Source organism: Barbus barbus (genome assembly GCF_936440315.1).
Source record: "Barbus barbus genome assembly, chromosome: 20".
Taxonomy (NCBI): Eukaryota; Metazoa; Chordata; class Actinopteri; order Cypriniformes; family Cyprinidae; genus Barbus; species Barbus barbus.
Window position 1 is genome coordinate 10,468,719 of NC_136748.1, and position 17,435 is coordinate 10,486,153.

The window sequence follows — 17,435 nt, forward strand, 5'->3', positions numbered from 1 at the left end:
CTGTCTGTCGACATCACCATTTAGCAGACGCGTTTATCCAAATCGACTTCCAAATGAGGACAATAGAAGTAATCAAAACCAACAAAAGAGCAACAACATGCAAGTGCTATGGCAAGTCTCGGTTAGCCTTACGCAGTACACGTAGCAAGGTGTTTTTTTTGTTGTTTTTGTTTTTTTATAAAAGAAAACGAGTAGATAGAATATAGAAGATAATTTTTTTTTTTTTTTTAAAGAAACAAGTAGAAAAGCTAGCAGTTAGAGAATGAATATGCAATTGATAGAGGGTCAAGTGTGTGTTTATTTATTTTTTAATAGAAGACAGATAAAATAGAGAGTGCTAGAGTTAGAAGGTCAAATAAAGATGGAAGCGATGTGTTTTTAGCCGTTTCTTGATTCATTCAGCAGTTCGGATTGAGTTGGACAGGCCATTCCACCAGGTGGGAACAGTTAATGAAAAAGTCAGTGAAAGTGATTTTGTGCCTCTTTGGGATGGCACAATAATGCGTCGTTCACTTGCAGAATGCAATCTTCTAGAGGGCGCACAGGTCTGAAGAACTGAATTTATGTAAAGGGGTAGATCTGTCTATCTATCTGATTCATAACACAAATTCACAAATAACATTCATTCAGCACTCACATTGAAGTTTAAGAAACATACAAAAATGTTTGTCACAGGCCTAATTGTTTTCAAGCAGCTTATCTAATGATTTGGGATGTTTCTGCATTTTGAACCCGGTCCTGCCAACTTTATTGAAATGAATTGTTCCAACAGTAAATTAAGCAGCTCTGACTGGAAATCGTTATCGCTCTGGGCAGCTTTGTGGAAAGACAAAAGAATTGTAAGGGAAGATTTGTGATTGAGAGAAATGGATCTGTGGCTTTGCCTTGTGCGTTCTATAAATGGAAGCAGGAAGGCTATTTTTAGACATTGTCCCCTCGACATCCCTGTGACCATAGGAGATGCTGGGGAAGATGAGGCCAGATCTTTGATGTATCTTGGGAGTCCTGGCATCTCAGCGCCCGAGGGCTTTCTCATTAAGCGGCTCTTATTTGCCCAATGCTGCAGTTTGGTGCACGTGACCCTGTTTGCCCTGCGATGTGAGATTAAGGAACGTTTCAGGGGTTGTGTCTCTATTAGAGTCGTGAGCTGAGGAAGTTTGTCATCGTGGGCTGATGGAATGGGCTGATCAATTTTCTCGCTGCCCATAATGAATGTTTCAGTGTCTCAGGGAGTGTGGAACAGCACCGCTTTCAGGCAGATTTGCTCAGTGGTACGCCACGCTCCTTTGTCAAGCGCTGACATCGTGGATCTTAGCCTTGCTGCTCCCAGCCAGAATGTGAGCGAGCGGTGATCTGAGGTCTTTGCCAGCTATATGAGCGAGAAGGGAGAAGAAAGATGAGATCTGTCCATCTCTGTCAGCATCCCTCCGAGCTGAAGGCCAGGTGGAGGTCACGTCGACTGTCACAATTGTGAAACATTCGCTCATGCATTTAAATCCCGCTGCGTATGAGAGTTTGCAGAGCTCTTTCTCGCTGTTACAATGTTATTTATTATTTTTAGGAATTAAAGCTGTTAGCTGTTATAGAGATGGAGCAGTACAGTGGCAGCACATCATCTTGGTGTCGTCAAATGTATTAAAAAATAGCAAAATGGCGCCTTGCACGACAACTGCTTATGAAGCTAAATATAGCTAAACTTGAATTATTCAGCTACCACATTATCAGCTTCCTTCTTATGGGATGGCCTGAGAACATAGAAAATAAAATGCTTGGTAACACTTTAGAATAGGGAACACTTATTCACTATTGACTACGACTTTTCCTTCAATAAATTCCTAATTTGCTGCTTATTAATAGTTTGTAAGGTAGTTAAGTTTAGGTATTGGGTTGGATTAGGGATATAGAGTAAGGCATTAATATGTGCTTAATTCTAATAAATGGCTAATATTCTAGTAATATGCATGCTAATAAGCAACTAGTTAAGAGACCCTAAAATAAAGTGATACCAAATGCTTTAAGCATTAAGAACTAAAAGTTCTTCATGGATTCTACTATTTTAAAACTCATAAATACTCAGTACAGATCAAACCAACAGACAAATCAATAGTGATCACGTAATAAAAAGTTGCTTTAATCACACTTGAGTCTTTCTGTAAATCCTGCGTACAGTTATGCTTTGTTTGTAAACTAATCCGTAATAAAATGAAGTGAGCAAAAGACCAAGTTCTTGCTGATAGGGATGGGTACCGCTCTGATGTTATCGGTACTTCTGTCGGTATTGGAGAAATTAAGAAATCTCTCTCTCTCTCTCTCTCTCTCTCTCTCTCTCTCTCTCTCTCTCTCTCTCTCTCTCTCTCTCTCTCTCTCTCTCTCTCTCTCTCTCTCTCTCTCTCTCTCTCTCTCTCTCTCTCTCTCTCTCTCTCTCTCTCTCTCTCTCTCTCTCTCTCTCTCTCCCCCCCCCCCCCCCCCCCCACGCTGGGTGTGCGACAGTTTTTTTCGTATTTCTATTGCACATAAATAAAAGGTATTAGAGGAATACTTTTTGACCAAGGAAGCAAAGACTTTTAGTTGGAAACCTGTGTCGCTCCGTCACGCTGTCAGGTGTGTGCCTGTACAAGGCGTGACGGTGGAGGATGTGTTACTGGTGGTTGGGGAACTAATCGGATATGAAAACATTTATTCGGCGTCGAGGATGAACAAGGCGGTGTTTGTAAAAGAGGAAGAACTAGCAAATCGGTTGATAAGCGAAGGAATTGTGGTAGGTGGAGATTTTCTTACTATTTCTCCGCTGGTAACGCCAACGACCCGTATAACGGTGTCTAACGTTCCCCCTTTCATTCAGAATGATGAAATTGAAAGAGCGTTAACGAGATATGGAAAGTTTGCAAGTGGGATTAGAACTATTCCACTGAGATGCAGAAACAAAGTTTTGAAGCACGTTATGTCTTTCAGGAGGCAAGTGTTTATGTTTTTGAATCAGCCAGAGCTGGATGTGTCCTTTAGAGTTGGCCACGAGGGAAAAACGTATGTGGTGTATGCTAATACCGGTAGCATGAAGTGCTTCGAATGTGGGGATATCGGGCATAAGCGGATGGCGTGCCCACATAAGGCCCAGGTCCAGGATAGGCAGGAAGAGGTAGCTAAGCATAGTGCTGCTGCTGCTGAGGATGTTCAGGAACAAAATGAGGATGTCCAGATTAATACTGATGAAGCAAATGATGAGAGAGTACCAGCTCAGCTTACAGAGGAAAGGAACGTTGTTAATACTGATTTTATTGACAGTAATGATCAGAAAGATGTTGTTGAGGAAAACAAGATTTCTATTGGACAAAATGATGCATCTAAGATGGGGGAAAGTAGTGTGATGACTGATGTCACCAAAGAAAAAATAAATGTTGAAATGGTTCAAACTGACGATTCTGAAGTATTTCATAATGTTGAAATGTGTACTGATTCTGAAATGGGAGATGATGATAATTTCTCTGAAATTTCAGATATTGGTTCACAAATCATGGAGGACACATATACACTGCAAGAAATAAATGACTTTCTAGATGCAACTTTTGGAAAGACTATGGAAGTCAAAGATTTCTTCCCAGACATAGGGAAATTTATAGTATCGGTGACTTTGTTACAAAGAAATGTTAGTCATGAGGCTCTTAGCAAGCAGAAAAGATTTCAGTTAAGGAAGATCTTAACGAAGTTAAGAGAGTAAGGCAAACGTTTCATAAAATGATTAAAACACTAATTGGCTATTCTTAGTCTTTTCACTTTATTTCTGTCCTGTTTATATTTTTCCCTTTCTATGGAGTTTTTGAGAATTGGCTCCTTAAATATAAATGGGGGTAGGGATGGAAATAAGTTGGCAATGGTGTCTGAATTATTTAGAATTAAGAAGGTGGATATTGTTTTTTTACAAGAGACACATTCTAATACAGAAAATGAGTCGAAATGGGATAGATGGTGGGAAGGGAAAGTTGTGCTAAGCCATGGGACAAATTTGAGTTCTGGTGTAGCCATATTATTCTCAAAAAATATAAATGTAAATGTTTTAGCTGTAGAAGAAGTTGTAAAGGGAAGAGTACTATTAATGCATATAGAATATAAGGGAAATGTGTTTGTGCTTATAAATGTTTATGCACCAAATGTTGGGCCTGAGCGGGTGGAGGTTTTTATGAAACTAAAAAATGCTGTTCAAAAAATTGGAGATCAGGTGTGTGTTATCATTGGAGGTGACTGGAATTGTACTGTTGATTTTATAATGGATAGGAATGGGGAGGAACCTCATAATGAGTCAAGTGTGGTATTATCAAAAATAATAGAGTTTAATTTGACTGATATTTGGAGGAAAAGAAATATAGGAATTAGACAATATACATGGGTTAAAGCATCTGAGAATAGAGTTAGTGGGGCAAGACTAGACAGATTTTATATTGATAAAACATGGAATAATGTGATGAATGCTGTCATTTTACCTGTTGGGTTTTCAGATCACCACTTGGTTTTATTTGATTTAAACATGAAGGTAACTACAAAGCCACATTATTTTTGGCATTTTAATGTTAAATCATTACAGGATGTTTTATTTTGTGATAGTTTTCAATTATTCTGGAATAAATGGAAAATGCAGAAAGATTCTTTTGAAAACATGTGTCAGTGGTGGGATGTTGGCAAAGTAAATATAAGAATATTTTGTCAAAATTACAGTTCACATAGTACTTCAAGGGTGAAGTTTGCAGTAAAAAGCTTGGAGAAAGACATTCAAAGAATGGAAAGTACTATTTTTCATAATAATGGAACTGGGCAGAGTGAGCTGTTGAATAAGAAAAAGAAAGAACTTGGCTCGTTATTACAGGAACAAGTGAAAGGAGCAATTGTAAGGGCGAGAATCTGTTCTATTAAAGACATGGACGCTCCTACATCATTCTTTTTCAACCTTGTAAAGAAGAGTTCCCAACAAAAACAAATATGTCATCTTCAACGGCCTGATGGGACTATGACGTCAGACCCGGTGGAAATAAAGAAGCTGGCGGTTAACTTCTACAAAAACCTGTATGTCGCTGAGAACTGTGACGTTGAGAGTGCTTCTGATTTGCTGAGTGATTTACCTCAGGTGGAAGAAGAGGGGAGAAATTCACTAGACAGCCACATAACTTTTCAGGAGATTACAGATGCAATGAAACAGTTATCAAGAGGACGTTCTCCGGGAATTGATGGACTGCCAGTTGAGTTTTACCAAGCTTTTTGGAATATATTAGGACAAGATTTGTATGAAGTACTCATTCAAAGCATCAGAAGTGGGACACTTCCTGTAAGCTGTCGAAGAGCTGTACTGTCTTTGCTTCCAAAAAAAGGAAATTTAGGTCTTCTAAAGAATTGGAGACCAGTTTCTCTATTATGTTTGGACTACAAAATACTGTCAAAGTGTTTAGCAAATAGGTTAAAGTGTTATTTAGAGTTATTGGTTCAAAATGACCAGACGTATTGCATTCCCAAAAGGACAATCATGGATAATCTCTTTTTATTGAGGGATGTAATTGATTTTAACCAATTTAATAATTTAAACCTGGGTATTCTTTGTTTGGACCAAGAGAAAGCATTCGATCGGGTTGACCATGTGTATCTTCTTAAGGTTTTAAAACAATTTGGATTTGGAGAGAATTTTATCTCTTATATTAAGTTGTTATATTCAAATGTTTTTGTGATGGTTAAAGCGGGCGGAGGATTAAGTGCACCAGTACCGGTGTCAAGGGGTATTAGGCAGGGTTGCCCACTCTCTGGACAATTGTATATAGTCTGGCTATTGAGCCATTGTTGTGTAGGATAAGGAGAGATCTGAATGGAATTTTACTTCCTGGTATAGTAGTAGTAGGGTGTCATTATCTGCATGCGGACGATATCACAGTTTTTATTACGAGCCAAAATGATGTTGACATCTTAACGGAAATTATTAGAAAATATGAGAGGGCATCTTCAGCAAAAATGAACTGGGGGAAGAGTGAAGGGCTTATTATTGGTCAGTGGGGAGGGTTAGGGCCTCCAAAATTACCGGGTGGATTGATGTGGGTAAGAGAAGGGTTAAAATTTTTTGGTGTTTTTTTAGGAAATACAATATTTAAAGGAAAAAATTGTGAGGGAATGCTGGAGAAGGTGAACGCTCGATTGTCTAAATGGAAATGTCTATTACCACAATTGTCGTACCGAGGAAGAGTTCTGGTGGTAAACAACCTGGCCGCCTCTATCTTGTGGCATAGACTCGTGGTACTGGAGCCTCCTGATGAGCTGATCTGCAGGATACAAAGGACTTTGGTGAATTTCTTCTGAAGTGGAGAGCACTGGATTCGCGCAGCAGCGCTGTATCTTCCAGTTGAAGAAGGAGGCCAAGGTCTAGTGGACGTGAGGAGCAGAATCTGTGCTTTCCGAATCCAAGCAGCACAGAGACTTCTCTACCACAAGGACTTGGTTTGGTCTCAGACTGCAAAGGCAATTCTTCAAAAAACTGGGGGTCTTGGATTGGACAGACATTTATTTTTAATGAACCTGGAGAAGATAAACATGTCTGAGCTTTCGCATTTTTACCGGACAATGTTGCATTCATGGAGAACTGTTTTTAAAGTTGAAAGAGAGGTTGATGAACCTGGGAACTGGCTTCTAGAGGAACCTTTGTTTTTTAATTCAATGACTCAAACAAGACTTTTGGCTTCTGTAAGTGTAAGTGCATGCTTACAGAGAAAGGGCATTGTCAAGTTTGGACACCTCTTGAATAGAGATGGATGGAAGTCGTTGGAGGAACTTAAAGAAATGACTGGCTTAAGATCTTCACGCTTGACAGAAAAGTTTATGGAGGAGATTGTCAATACCTTACCAAGTAGTTACAGAAAGTACATTGGGAGAGGAACTTTGATGGATATGTCGAATGAACAGGAATTCCCAGGAATTAAAATCTCTCATCTTATAAAGAAGGAAAATGAGGATGTGGGGTCAATTCTATCTTTTAAAACCCCGCAGCTAGGAGATTTTGAGTCTGCTTCAAAAAAAGCAATATATTACTCTACAGTCAAGGTTCTACATCAGGACTCTCTTAAAGGACAAAAACCCTCCAGGTGGCCAGGTTTGTTGAAGCCAGACTTCCTTGTGAGGGACAGGTGGAGAGCCCTGTATAAGCCTCCCATAGAGAAGCGCACTGCTGATCTGCAGTGGAGGCTTATTCATGGGGCAATAGCCACGGACAGACATGTAGCGCACCTGAATCCAGCAGTGGGTGAACAGTGTAGGTTTTGTGGGATGGTAGAAAATCTGGAACATTTGTTTTTAAGATGTAATAGGTTGAAAGGTCTTTTTAATCTTCTTGATAGATGGTTTCAAGCATTTGATGAGAAATTCTTAGAAGAAGTGTTTATTGGGGGTGTGATGTACAGATTCTTAGTCAGAAGGAAAGCGTGTTTGTTGAACTACTTGATCGGAACTGCAAAATTAGCAATTTGGAAGACGAGGAAGAATGAGGGGCTGAATCTTGTTAGTACTGATGCTGAATTAATGTTCAAGAATCTTGTTGCTGGAAAGTTGAATATAGAGTTTGTATATTATAATCTTATAAAAAATGAGGGGTGTTTTGAGGATATTTGGTGTCTTAAAAATGTTTTGTGTGTAATTGAGGGCCAGTTGGTTCTGAATTTTTAATTTATTTTAATTTGATTAATGAATATTTGATGATGTTGTGAAGAATGGTTTTATTATGTAAATAATAAAGTCTTGTTAAAACTCTCTCTCTTTCTCTCTCTCTCTATATATATATTAGGGGTCGACCGATTATCGACCTGGCCGATTATTGGCACCGATATTAAGCATTTTTATGATAATCGGCATCGGTCATTTTCAAAACCGATGTGCCGATAAAATTATTTAATTATGAAACGCGCTATTTGGCTCTGATGCAGCCTGTCGGAACTCACCACTCTGTGGCCTAGAGCAGTCTCCGCCCACCGCGCATCTGATTTGTTGAGAATCAGGAGTCCGACCAATCAACGTGGAAGACTAAAGGCGCTCTCACACCGAAAGCGCTTGCTAACTGGTGCTGCTTCATCACGCATCAGTTCTCTCTCAAAGGCAGCAGCAGACGTTGCTCAAGTTGCAATAAATTACAATCCACTACACTGAAGTTGTAAAAACCTCAATATTATCTATTTATGGTTTCCGAGATGGGGGAAACGCAGGGGGAATCGCGGAATCCAGTCATATGGAATTTACTGTATAACGCGGAGTCACGGAATTAGTCAAAGTTTGGATGAATTAATCAAAAGTAGGTCAGTACACTTAAATCGACTCATGATATGGACTATCTGTAAACATTAAGCTGCAAAAAGACTATTTAAATATGAATTCTGCATGTTCGGCGTGTCTCTGTATAGGTGAATGGCACAGACACACACACACACACACACTGAAGTGCGGGCGCTCGCGGTGTTTTCCGCATCTGCCATGTCACTAAACGAGGACATAAATACATGAACATCATCCCCAGAACTGCTCTGAGAGTTACTTCATGAGCATTTGACTGTTTCGTTTGAGTAAAACGATCGTCATATCATAAATAGGCTACAGAAACTTAAGAGGTCCTCATGGCAACCCGTCAAAATAAAGGTTCGGTTTATTTACTAATACTACTACAATTATTACAACTTTTGTTTAAAAGAACAATCACACAATAAGCTATTTCTTCCATGTTTTAATTTTAATAGTAAACCCATTTGTTTGCCAAAAAATAGAGTTCAACTCTCATTTGATTAAAAGATAAATTAAATTAATGTTTTATGCCTTCATTTGCACTGCTCTGTAAATGAAAACTAATGGAAATTACTGTCACATAGGCCAAGACTAAGATACTGTCACATAGGCCAAGATTAAATTACTGTCACATAGGCCAAGATTAAGATGACGGAAATTGGGACATTTCAATAGGCTATTGAACCAAGTGAGCCTATAACAGGCTATTAGTGTTATAGTTTCATTAAAATAGTTGCGGTCTTCTTCACAACTTCTACAATGGAGCTATGAAGACAATTAAATTATTTACACGTATTATATACATTGCGCTTTTTAAATTAATCAATTGATGTGCATTAATTAGATGATGAATTGAATAGTCACCTCTTGTAGGTTATGATTTAGTCAACCGAAAATAATTAATGAAGAATTATGAGAGGTTATGCTATTACACATACATTTCTAACATGTAAATTATTGAAGCCAAATACTTACATTTCCCCAAGCTGTTTAGCTTTAGTATTTAGTATTCATAGGCTTAATCATGAAGCATACAGTGGCCCCACTTTTAACTCTCTCTTTATATATTACCTTTATTGTAGATGGATGCATGGGGGAAGACAAGAGTAAGAAGTGCAACCAACACTAGGGAAGGCCATTTTTGTCAGAGCCCTTGTTATTTACATTTATTCATTTAGCTGACGCTTTTATCCAAAGCGACTTACAATTGCTATATATGTCAGAGGTCGCACGCCGCTGGAGCAACTAGGGGTTAAGTGTCTTGCTCAGGGACACATTGGTGTCTCTCAGTGGATTCGAACCCGGGTCTCTCACACCAAAGGCATGTGTCTTATCCACTGCGCCATCACCACCGTACTTTTATTCTTAATTTTGACATTAATTTTCATTTTTACACCAGACATATATATCGGTTCAATATATCGGTTATCGGTCTACTTGGTCTGTAATAATCGGTATCGGCATCGGCCCTGAAAAACACATATCGGTCGACCCCTAGTATATATATATGTTGCCAGCTGTTTTTATGTGCAATAATATTCAAACATTTGTCTATGATGCATTTTTGCTATGCGCAATTCAGAAGCCAGATCGCGCTCACGCGGAGGAGCTTCAGCACACGCAACATGAAAGTCCTGTTTAATTATGATAGAAGAGAGAACCAACTATTCAAACATCTGCTAACACTTTAGGCCTGTGGCTGTTATATTAAGCTAAGTATTTATTTTTTTTTTTTTTCGATTTTGGCTTCCAAGGATTATAGCCGCATTTCTTCTAGCACAACTCCCTTCCCTTCATAGCGGCGCGGATTTGTTCCTCTGAACCAAAACTTAACATTTGAATCAGCTCAATCAGTGATTGTTATAAAATGCCGTCTTTACTGTTGCTACATTGCAGGACATATTTGATAGTAAAACGTTGAAAGTACAATCTGCACAAGTGATGCTGTTCCCCAGACTGAAATATGTGCGCTCGTGTGCCTGCGCGGCGGCGTGCTCCAAAACGGACAAGCAAAGTACACTTTGAGCTTCGGGCGCGTCGAAATAACACAAAAATATGCCAAAAAATACACACGCAATGTGTCAAAATGGCCCGTTATGAGAGTCTTCACTTTTATGTTTTAAGTGGACGAGAACAGTTGGGAGAAAATCCGATGCGTGTCAGTATATTGTCTTAAAGTGTCAGACTGGAGCTTGAACCATCAAGGTTAATCAAAGAACAAAATGCAAAGAGAAAATCACCCACAGCTCTTAATCTGAACAACGTTATAGCTTTAATAAACATAAATCTATCAGTACATACAGTGAAAACTATGCAGTGCTCATTTACATTTGATTACTTTTGTAACTATTACTTACCTGAACATTAATATTAGTAGACCTTCATGGAAAAATGAAAGCGCTGTTTATTTCATTTCGTTTGTGTTTGTTTTATTGTATTTGTCAGTTTGTTTCTTTGTTCATGTTGTTACTGTATCTTATCTTATGTATATAAAACACTAAAAATACCTGCACACTGGTGCATTTACAAATTGATGAAGTGCAGGCATTTTTAGTGTTTTATATACATAAGATAAGATACTGTAAGAATATGAACAAAGAAACAAAGTAAAACAAAAAGTACCGATAAGAATACCGTTAAAGTACCGAATCGATAAGCAGTATCGGTAATAGTAATACCATTAAAACCTTAACGATACCCATCCCTACTTGCTGACGTGGTCTGGAACTTTAGGATCAGAAGGAAGGCAATTCAAAGACTGTTTTTCTACAACTTGGCACTGCACAGCATCTTGTTGTCTTTGTTGTCATCTTTATCATTTGGTTTCTGCATAGACCTGTGTTCGCCTCTTATTGTTCACACTATGTGCGTAAATCTGTGGTCGGGGCTAAACAGGCAGCGATGTAGAACCAGGTGTTGATCTTCTGTGGAGGCGATGTTTAGCCACACTATTACGTCGTAAAGTGGCACATTTCACAACCTGTCATTTTGGCAAATTGGCTTCAATATAAGCTGTTTATACACTAACAAGAGAGTTTTGAGCTCTGAAGCTTACAGAAAGTTTTTATAGCATAATGACCTCTTCTATATCAAAAGATCAAGGAAATTTAGATTTCTCAGTTCATGACCCCTTTACAATAAGAACCAGCTTGATTGATTTTTAGTTATTTCTATTTATTTAATTTATTTTTAAAAAATCAAGACATTTGGAGAGACCCTTTGGAAGGCCCCTTTTGAAAAATGGATTTCAAAGTTTTTGAAAATGATACTGTTTTTATCTCATATTTTTGTAGTTTACACGGCGACGTCACGCACAGGCACGTCACGCACAGGCACATTACGTGTTCAGTCTATAGGTATGTGCTCCGAAGTGTAGTGTTTCTTTACAAATTGACATCGCCAACTACTGTCCTGGCATGCATAATATAGCATTTTTAGTTGTTTTTGCAGATCTGTGTGAATGGGGATCGTTTTGACAATATTGTTGTTGATGGTTTTTAGTGCATTGTTGTCGTGTAAATGTACCGTATTAATTCAGTAATATCTTTCTGGAAATAAAGGTATTTTCTAAATTCCATTCTCTAAAAATCAAACCTTTTGAAATGGAGAATTTCCAGTCAACATTTAGTGTTTATATTGCAGGAATTGTCTCCCTGTGGTAAAACTGCTGATATTTCTGTACAGCACTTAGTTTCATTTGAGCTCCAGCCCAGATCTTCTGTGGCTTATTTCCAAAATGCATCAGAGCAGCAGTCCAGCAACAGCTTATGTTTTCTTTAAACCATTGTTCATCCCTTGATGTAGACATTAACACAGTGCCTACACATACTGTAACTATAGCTCTAACAGAATGAAGATGAGTAATGAGTTCATTGATGCAGCTTCTTTTGAGAGGTATAGCGTTTGCCATCCGATTGTTATTAAATCAATAAGTTGTGCAAAGCAGCATCAGTAAATTATACTATAGAGTGTATTGCAGAGTAAAACATTTTAAATTTGCCACAATATGGATTGTTCTGACCAATAATAAGCCACTTAGAGACCGAAAGCCCATCTGATCGACATTAAAAAGCAACCAACCAGAGTTTCTTGTTTTATGTGATGTTTAGAGGCAGGTAAATTTGAAATTGATGATGCTATAATAATCAGCCAATGTGCAAATACAGCAACCTCTGTGAAAGCTTACACAGAAAACACTTAAGCAATTTGTTTAAAATGTTTTGCAGCTTTGTGGTCAGAAATTTCATTTAAAAGTAATAAGTAGCTGTTATTTCTGTAAACAGTCCTGACTATAGAATAACATGTTCACTCGCTGCTAATTGCCTCGCAAATATCTTTTAAAGATTTTTTTGCCATTCACTTTGTACACTTTGGCGAATACAGCAATTGGTTCTTCCTCTAAATCGCTCATTGTAGCAGCCTGGGGAACTTGTAAACACTCCTTCCTAGTGTTACGGAGCCCATGAGACGTACGGATCCATGTGCAAAGCTTTATTAAGAGATGTGATCATGAAATGGGCAGGGATTCAATAATGGCAAAGAGGTACAACACAAGCAAGACAAAGAGTAATCCTAGGGCAAGCGTGGGTCTTCGAGCAGCGAGCAATATCCAACAGGACAATGCAATGAGATAATCCAGGTGTACACGAGCAACAGTCCAAGCGAGGTGCAAACAGAGTCTGAAACAACAAGCAAAGGGTTAATCCAAGATACAAAGGCAGGAGATCAGGAAACAGAGACAACAAGGCAACACGAAATGACTAGAATTAGACTAGAAATAGAAACTGGGACATAGACAAACAAGCAGGTGCTTTGATGAGAGCGGCCTCCATTATGTTTGTGCTCCTCAGAAGCTGCTCAATCAATAAGTAATCTGAAAGAGAGAGCACTCAGACAGTCTGGGTTGGATGCCAGCTTGTTGACCTGAAATTTGAATAAGCAGAATGCTCCTGTGCCTGAAGAGGGTTTTTGTTTAAGAACTTGCATTTTTTACAGACTGGAACAGATTGATTGACCCGCTCGTAAGGGAAAAAAGGGTGGAATGTGATGGGGAGGGTGCTTTGTGTGTGCACTTTCAAGATGTGACATAACTGCAAGCTCAGGCACTAACAAATAGGTTAATACACTATTCAACAGCTTTACAGTTATGTAGCATATCTCAAAGAAAACATAATACCGTTACAGAGGGAGGTTTGTCACAGAGATGGGGCTGGAGGCGGCATTGTATTTCATCCAGTATTAACGGTGCTCTTTCCGAATTGCTGCTGTATATGAACTATGCAGTTTATACCATAAAAGACTTGTAACTATTCATTGACATTTAAATCCCTACAATGCCTTGACTAGTGTAATTCTGCTCGCAAATCAAGCAGGAAATCAGTCTTATGTTATGCTCTAGGTTGCATTTCCTGGAAAAAAAACACACACTTAACCCAGAGTTGAACATGAAATGGGTTTTTTTGGGGGGTTTTTTACGGATAGGTCACTGTCATGACATTTGTTGTCCATTGGTTTTGACCCTAATATAGTAAACAGGCCTAAACCTTATTTGTCGGTGTTTGTCTGATAGACACAATGGCAAATAAAAAAATCCAAACATGTTTGAAAAACACCCTTTAAGCAGGTGTCAAAAATGGTGCACAACACTTTATGAACCGCAGTAACCAGGGCTTTTTTGCTTATAAGCGCCACCTACTGGCAGTGTGTGAATTTACATGTTTAATTGAGCCTGTCGCACAATCTGTGGTTTTCCAGCATCATCTACACTTTGAGCTCTTCCCAAATGTGGCTATGTGATGTTGATTAATTTTTTCATACTGTGGACATTTGAGATACGATTATTACAAAAGGTACAAACGTTCGTTGATGCTCAAGAAGACAATTCACTATATTATGTACTATAAGGATGTAAATCTTACAAAACATAGTATGCATTATGCAATTCCGAACACAACTACTTTTTTTTTTTTTTTTATGAATTTTTGTTTTTACTAAAAGTGTGTGCACCAAAAGCGAATTGAATTATTTGCGTAACTGGATTATATACAAGTCAATGCACTGATGTGCAAATAGACGCAAATTCTTGCCAGACAGTGCAAATGACGCGAATTGGGCAATGTGATTGCCGCGAAAGTGCGATTTTTGCCTCAATCATATCTTCCATACAAGTTGAAAAATTTCAACTCGAGTGGGGAAACTCGCATGACACATTGCGCAAACCAAACAATGAAGAGCACATTGACACATCTGATTTGACACGTCTGGTTGAATCAGAAAATGGAGAGCATTATTATGTTTTTATTTGTGCAAGTGATGCGAAAAACATCCTGCGAGTAATCTGGAGCGAGTAACGTGATGCGAATATTCACTTCACTTTTGGTGTAGACACCATAACAAGCTACACTGACACACACATCTAGCTCAGCTCAGTATATTCAACTGTGAGGCGCTGATACTGCCATGTGTGTTCACATCAGGACAGAGGCTGATGGATAAGGTCATCAGATGACAGGAGACAAGAAAGCACATACTGTCTCACTCTACCTGAGATGCTTGTCTACAGTAGCCAAGACGATATGCTGTTCATACAGCAGATGCAAACCCAAAGTACATACTTGTACATACATGCTTGTATGTTGTTCACCATTTGTTTGGAGACCTCGACTAAGCCTCCACCTGAAGGTACTGTCATGATGCCCACAGAGACAGAGAGAGCTTGTTTTTAATGGTACCATCATTAATAATTGATGCAGTGAGTTGGAGCTCCTAAGGACTTTAATGGATTTACCTGCAAGAGATTGCGATGCTTCGAACAAGTGCGTCAACCTGGAGGAAAACAACCTCCAGTGTCAAACAGCAGGTCCTGCTGAATATGAAGTGTTATCCTGCAGAAGCAGCATCTCTGGAATATGGTTTCATCATGCATATCAGCCAATATGTAATCATATTTGCTCATGTTTATATAAATGTTTTCTGTAAATCTCATTTGTTCTCCTGTGTCTAGCAAACATGGTTACACTTCCATGTGTACAGTATTTGATGGGCATTGTGTGTATGTTTATATATAAATAAAAGCCTAAATTCAATTTGTTTATCATTATAAAATGATTGTGCTTCACAAGACTTTTATTGGACTTCTCTATCCATATGAAGTACTTTTTACAGTGTCTTTTTGTACTGTGTGTTTTGGTTAATAAATATATTTGTGAATTTTTGGTGAATTAAAAAAAAAATAAAAGATCAGAAGGATTAATAATGCAGATACATTTTTCACAGCCGCCTTTGATCATATTTACCAATGGTGCCGATATTTTGCTGATATGGTGCCATGACTGTAGTATATTTATACAGGTGCATCAGAAAATTAGAATATGGTGAAAAAGTAAAAAAAAAAAAAAAAAAATCTTGTAACATTTCAAAAAGTGAAACTTTCATATATTTTATATTCATTACATGTAAAGTAAAACACTTCAAGTTTTTTTTGTTTGTTTTAATTTTGATGATTAGAGCTTATAGCTCATGAAAGTCAAAAATCAGTATCTCAAAATATTAGAATATTTACAGTGGGGCAAATAAGTATTTGATACACTGCCGAAGTTTTTCCACTTACAAAGAATGTAGAGATCTGTAGTTTTCATCGTAGGTACACCTCAACTGTGAGAGACAGAATTTTTTTTTTTTTTAAATCCAGAAAGTCACATTGTATGATTTTTAAATAACTTCCACTTTATTGCATGGAATAAGTATTTGATACAATAGAAAACTAGAACTTAATATTTGGTACAGAAACCTTTTGTTTAAAATTACAGAGGTCAGACGTTTCCTGTAGTTCTTGACCAGGTTTGCACACACTGCAGCAGGGATTTTGGCCCATTCCTCCATACAGGTCTTCTCCAGATCTTTCAGGTTTTGGGGCTGTTGCTGGCCAACACAGAGTTTCAGCTCCCTCCATAGATTTTCTATTGGGTTCAGGTCTGGAGACTGGCTAGGCCACTCCAGGACCTTGAAATGCTTCTTACAGAGCCACTCCTTAGTTGCCCTTGCTGTGTGTTTGGGGACATTGTCATGCTGGAAGACCCAGCCACGACCCATCTTCAATGCTCTTACTGAGGGAAGGAGGTTGTTGCCCAAAATCTCGCGATATATGGACCCATCCATCCTCCCCTCAATACGGTGCAGTCGTCCTGTCCCCTTTGCAGAAAAGCACCACCAAAGCATGATGTTTCCACCCCCATACTTCACGGTTGGGATGGTGTTAGTGGAATTGTACTCATCCTCCTCCTTCCTCCAAACACGGCGAGAGGAGCTTATACCAAAAAGTTCTATTTTGGTCTCATCTGACCACATGACCTTCTCCCATGCTTCCCCTGGATCATCCAGATGGTCTTTGGCAAACTTCAGATGGCCCTGGACATGGCTTGAGCAGGGGGACCTTGCGCGCGCTGCAGGATTTTAATCCATGATGGTGTAGTGTTACTAATGGTAACCGTTGAGACTGTGGTCCCAGCTCTCTTCAGGTCATTGACCAAGTCCTCCCGTGTAGTTCTAGGCTGATCCCTCACCTTTCTCAGGATCATTGATACGCCACGAGGTGAGATCTTGCATGGAGCCCCAGTCTGAGGGAGATTGACAGTGATCTTGAATTTCTTCCATTTTCTAATAATTGCACCAACAGTTGTTGCCTTCTCACCAAGCTGTTTGCCTATTGTCCTGTAGCCCATCCCAGCCTTGTGCAGGTCTACAATTTTGTCCCTATTGTCCTTAGACAGCTGTTTGGTCTTGCACATAGTGGAGAGGTTGGAGTCTGATTGATTTGAGTGTGTGAACAGGTGTCTTTTATAAAGGTAACAAGTTCAAACAGGTGCAATTAATACAAGTAATGAGTGGAGGATAGGAGGGCTTCTTAAAGAAAAACTAACAGCTCTGTGATAGCCGGAATTCTTGCTGGTTGGTAGGTGATCAAATGCTTATTTCATGCAATAAAATGGAAGTTAATTATTTAAAAATCATACAATGTGATTTTCTGGATTTATTTTTTAGATTCTAGGCGTTTCTCAATGTCAAGGAAGGATCCTCGGAAGCCAGAATTTCGAGGATGCTACGTCATCGACATCCGTCGAAGGACTGTTCCAATGTCGAGGATCCTCGGAATT

The 17,435-nt window shown here is 38.8% G+C and overlaps 1 protein-coding gene across 1 annotated transcript in view; it reads left to right on the plus strand.

The window, feature by feature from the left end:
- The window catches only part of LOC306886438 (sodium/potassium/calcium exchanger 4-like), a 62,442-nt gene that overhangs the window by 14,876 nt on the left and 30,131 nt on the right, over positions 1-17,435 (plus strand). The gene's annotated exons all lie outside the window — the stretch shown is intronic.